Source organism: Castanea sativa, chromosome 11 (assembly GCF_040712315.1).
Source record: "Castanea sativa cultivar Marrone di Chiusa Pesio chromosome 11, ASM4071231v1".
Classification (NCBI taxonomy): Eukaryota; Viridiplantae; Streptophyta; class Magnoliopsida; order Fagales; family Fagaceae; genus Castanea; species Castanea sativa.
The window spans coordinates 40,908,801-40,914,989 of NC_134023.1; positions in this window are offsets into that span (position 1 = coordinate 40,908,801).

Consider the following 6,189-nt stretch of genomic DNA (forward strand, 5'->3'; position numbering starts at 1 on the left):
TTACTGTTACCCAATAGATCATAGTAACTTCTTTTTACTATTATATAAAATATGGACTGTTCTTGACAATTAGACCCATTAGACCAAAATTTGTTCACTATAAAATGGACTACATTTTAAAAGTAGACCAAAGCTTATGAAAAACTTAAGCATAGTTCTTACCTTACATATTATGACCTAAGTTTGACCATTCCCATGTATAAATCAAAGCAAAAACTCTTACCCTCTTACAAACTCTCTTCTTCCTCCCCCACGTATAGATGATACTTCTAGAAAATCTCATTCTCATAAAATCATGTCTTCATTTTTCCCCAATTTCAATTCAATATGCTTTCGTCTATTAATGATTTTCTATGCAATTTATGCAGACAAATTTCTGTCATTGACCAGTGCAACAAAAATATATATAAATCTTAAGATCCCTGAGGTTGCTGAAATAATTGACAAATGCATATTTCTAAAATTTATAATAACAAAAAAGTCTAATAGATATCATATACTATCTCACAAAATGCCATTAACTTAATATTTTCTTTAAAACAATTCAATGATAGGAATGGTAAAAAACATGATTCTATATAAGAAAAACCAAAAATACATGCAAAACAATTTTCATAGGAGGATTTATATTTAAATAATATGAAAATAATAGTAAAAATAAAATGCATTAAATGAGATCCTAAGAAACAGATATGTTAACCATTTCAAATTATACTCATCATTTATGTTAAAAAATAATAATACATCATATTATTTACATTAAAAAAATAATGCATATTAATTTCAAAGTTCTTTGCAAGATGTGAATTGCTAAAGTATTGCAATAATAAGTAACATTGAAACAACAATAGGTTGATATTACATTTTGTGCGTACTTTATGAAAGGAATGTCAAATCACAAGCAAAATCATTTTGGTGTGCAAAATGTGAAATAAAAATAAATCTTTCTATCCCAAAATTAGAGGCACTCACATTAACTACATACTCTCCAAATATTTATAATCTATTTATCTCACTATAACTTCTATATATATACAATTGCAAACTACCTCAAATACATGATTCAAATTGAAGTTTTTGATGCAACTAACAAAAAAAAATTTGTGATATTTGATCGAGATGCCAAGAAAATCCTAAATGAATCTACAAGAGATCTTGCTGAAAAATAAATTGAGGTATTACTTTTTTAAATTATTGTAAAAATATTGATATTAGAGAACGAATCCCGCGTGATTTGAAAAAAAAATAGGAAAAAAATAGATTTCTCTGCTTCATTTGAATGAATTCAATCTAAAGGATGGTTTTGAAAATTATATAGTTGCTAAGATTTTTGATTCACCTTCAAATGATAAAAAGGTATGGAAGAAAAAAAAATACACAATTCAATATGCTATATTAATTCTTTTTGCTACACTATTCCAAAAATAACAAAAAATAAAATAAAAATAAAAAAATTTACAAAAAACTATAACATTATTGAAATTTAATATAAAAGCAAATACTATGAAAAATCTTAGCGACAAAGTCCAAACTTTGTAAGATCCAATCAAGAGTCTCTTGATGCCAATTTATTAGCGATTAACACAAATGATGCAACAAAAGGAAAAAAATGATGAAAACTCAAAAATTGAACAAATATGGATGAACTAAACTTCAAACGTTGAAGATGGAGAAACTAATGATGATAAGAAGCATCACCATACCGCAATAACAAAAATTGAAGAAACAAAAAAAAATCGTAATAAAGCTTTTTATTACATCATATAATAAAAATCAGTAATATAGAATGAATTAATATGCTTTTATCAGCTTTTATTATACAATATTACTCCAAGTTTTTTTAATTATTATTCATTATTTGAATAAAATAATTATAATAGATATATGTGTGCAGTTTATAATTGTTACTTTTTATGATGAACTCATTACTAACAAAATTTTATAATAAATATGCTATAATATATGTATAATATTTTTCAAAAAAAAATTTACATAAAACATTACAACAGTATCCGTGCATCGCACGGGAAACTTACTAATATATAAATAAATGTATCCCAGAAAACAAAGAAATAAATTAGATAATTTGGTACCAGCGCAGTGAAGGAGACTAAGGCATATTGTTCCAACTCGTCAATCTCCTCCCACCAATTCAATAATACGCCAACACCGGCACCATTGTCAATCATCTCTCCCTCTTTAACCACAAAACTCTTTGTTCTCAAAGGCATTCACGCCATTTGAGATTGATGCAATGCAACACAACTCTAAAAAAAACTGCGAAAGAGAAAGAGAATGAGAAATAGAAATAGAGAGAAGAAAGAATAGTTTTTTGGTCTGTTTAGAAATAAGGAGAGCTAGAGCTGGACGTACAGCACGTGGAGGCAAGGAAGAGAGAACACGTATATGAAGGTTGAGCCATGTTGGACTAAATAACGGCCTGCACAACGTCCAGACATATTTTATAGGAAAATATTATTGCACACTGTTGAAGCTGTATCAAACAAGCAAGAACAAAGCTTAAACAACAGTGGAGTTAACGACAAAAGGAAGAAAACGACAGCAGATACTTTTGCCAAGAGAAATAAAGAAGTGCAAGAAACGGCAGGGTTTGCTTTAATGAACATACGGAGCCAGCACGTGCGAAATTGCAAGCCCAAGTCAGTTTCGAGCTTCATAGCTAGTATTTTGCTTTTCATTTTTTATTTTATTTTATTTTATTTTTTGATTATAAGAAAAGAAATAAGGACAAAGTTTAGCCACACAATTGGTTGTAATTTTAATAAAATAAATATTATTATATATGTTGAAAATCTAACCGTTGAATTGCATGTTCTTTACACATAATACACACGTCAAATTTTATGTCAATTAGATATTATTTACTATATGATCTATAAGTTTATATTTTATGCATAATTTTAAACTACAAAAACTTGCAATTTAAACAATTTATTGATATTGAGTAATGTTGTAACCTTAGACTACAACCAATTTTATAGCTAAACTTTTTTCAAAAAATAATCACACACATATATATATATATATATATATATATGGTAAATTGGATTGCATTAACAACTATATAGCAAAGATGGCAATATTACAGATAGGTCACAAAATAGAAGTTGAAGGAGAATAAAATTGCAGAATAAGGTTGTGGAAGAACTCCATTCCTGTCTGAGGCATTAGCTTTCTTGAAACAATGTTTGATCCTAACTTAGAGGAATCTGGTCTACCAACACTTTGTGTTATCAATAAGTGTACCAATTAATGTCTATGACCACTAACTCACAAAGATATATATATATATATATATATATATATATGGTAATTCTACCATACTCCCAAAAAAAAAAGAAAAAGGAAGTATGGTACCCACTAGTAGGTAACGTATTATACCAGGTTACCTTTTTCTCACATTTGACGATTTCATCCTCACATTGTGTAGTTCTAACCTCACATGTGACAGTTCTTTTGTCACATTCGATGGTTCCTTTACTTTTTTCTCACATTTAACGGTTCCATCCTCATATTCTACAATTTCAACCTCACATGTGACAATTCTATTGTCGCATTCGATGGTTCCCTTACTTTTTCTTTTCTTTTCCACATTTGATGATTTCATTTTCACATTTTGCAGTTCCAACATCACATGTGATAGTTCTTTTATCGCATTCCGTGGTTCTCTTACTTTTTTCTCACATTTGACAATTTCATTCTTACATTGTGCAATTACAACATCACATGTGATAGTTTTTTTGTCACATTTGGTGGTTCCCTTATTCTTTTTTTTTTTCACATTTGATAGTTTCATCCTCACATTTTGTAGTTCCAATATCACATATGACAATTATTTTGTCACATTCGATGGTTCTCTTTTTTTTTTTTTTTTTCTCTCACATTTGATGGTTCTATCTACACATTGTGCAGTTCCAACATCACATGTAACTATACTTTTGTCACATTCAGTGGTTCCTTTTTCTTTTTTCTTTTCTTTTCTCACATTTGACGATTTCATTCTTACATCGTGCAATTCCAACATCACATGTGACGTTCTTTTGTCACATTTGATTGTTTCCTTATTTTTTTTTCTCACATTTGATAATTCCATTGTCACATTAGGCAGTACCAACATCACATTTATTTGTACTTTTATCACATTCAATGGTGCTCTTTTCTTTTCTCACATTTGACAGTTCCATTATCACACTGAGCAATACTAACATTACTTCTGATCGTACTTTTGTCACATTCGGTAGAACCCTATTTTTTTTTTCTCATATTTGACAGTTTTAGCGTCACATTGATGGTTCCATTATCTTTTTTCTTCTTCTTTTTTTCTCATATTTGATGGTTTCATCCTCACATTGTGCAGTTCCAACATCACATGTCACTGTACTTTTGTCACATTCAGTGATTTCTTTTTTTTTTTCTTTTTCACACATTTGACGGTTTCATCCTTACATTGTGCAATTCCAATATCACATGTGACGTTCTTTTGTCACATTTGGTTGTTCCCTTATTTTTTTTCTCACATTTGATGATTCCATTGTCACATTAAGCATTACCAATATCACATTTATCTGTACTTTTATCACATTTAGTGGTACTCTTTTTCTTTTTCTCACATTTGACAGTTTCATTATGACACTGGGCAATACTAGCATTACTCCTTACCGTACTTTTATCACATTTGGTGGTACTCTATTTTTTTTTCTCATATTTGACAGTTTTAGCATCACATTGGGCAATACTAATATCACATCTAGCACTATTTTTGTCACATTCAATGGTTTTTTTTTACTTACATTTGACAATTTCATCATTAGATTAAGCTGTACCAACATTACATATAGGCGTAGCCAACTCAACCCAACTCCACTGAATTACCTAATAATCAACGAATATATATAACAAAAATACTCTTAAAGTCTCTAAAATTGCAAAATACCCTTAAATATACTAAAATTACCAAAACACATTCTAACAATTAAAAATTACCAAAATAACCCCGAAACTCAAAAAAATTATTGGGATATCCTTAAAACCTAAAAATGACTGAGATGGCCCTAAAATCTAAAAAATGACTAAAATACCCTCTAAACCTAAAAAAATAATTGAAATACCCTTAGATACTAAAAAAATTACCTAAATGACCATGAAATCTAAAAAATGACTTAAATGACCTTGTAACTTAAAAACTAACAATAATGCCCCTAGAACCTAACCAATGACCGTAATGCACTTTAAACCTAAAAATTTACCAAAATACCCATAGAACTTTAAAAATTACCTAAATGATCCTAAGACCTTAAAAATTTTGAAATACCCTTGAAACCTATAAAATGACCAAAATACCTCATTAAACTTGAAAATGGTCAAAATACCCCTGAAAATCCTCAACAATCACCATTTGGCTTTTATATTCCTGAATTGTTTTTAATTTTCTTTTATTTTTTATTTTTTCCTTTTGGTTTCGTAGGGTTGCTAGGAACAAAACTTAGAAGCTTCAATTTTTTCTATTATTCCTTTTTGGTTCCTAACAGGTGAGAGAATAAGTAATTGTATATACTTGAACTATTAAACTATCACTTTCCCCCCTCTCCCTTTTTTTTTTGTATTATTCTTCTTTCTCAGTTTGTGTGTGTGTGTGTATGTGTGTACAATTTGAATCGCATATGGTGAAAATATAACATTTTGAACACAATTTCCAAATAAAATTTAAAAAAAAATAGAAAAGGAAAAAGGGCATACCTTTATGAGAGCAGAATGGAGATCGAAGTTGGTCATATTGATGGATTGGGTGCCTTCGACGAGGATCGAAGACTCAGAATGGGATTCTACTTTCTTTTATATCTTGAACACCATTGTTGAGAGAATGAGAGAGAGTGACGGAGGCTGTGTGTGAAGAGGGAGGGAGAGAGAGAGAGAGAGAGAGGGAGTGATGGAGGCTGTGTGTGAAGGAGATGCTAGGGTTTTAGTTTTAGATGTTTAGTTTTATATAAATTCAAAGCGATGTTGTTTTGATAATAGAAACTTAAAAAATGAAAAAAAAAAATGAAAAAAAAAGAAGAAGAAGTTGTTTTGAAGGTTAGAACCTGGGACAAGAACTTGAAAAACACACGTGCTTACTACTAAGGCAACATACATTTATCAAATGTAAAAAGAACAATATGGCTGCCCATG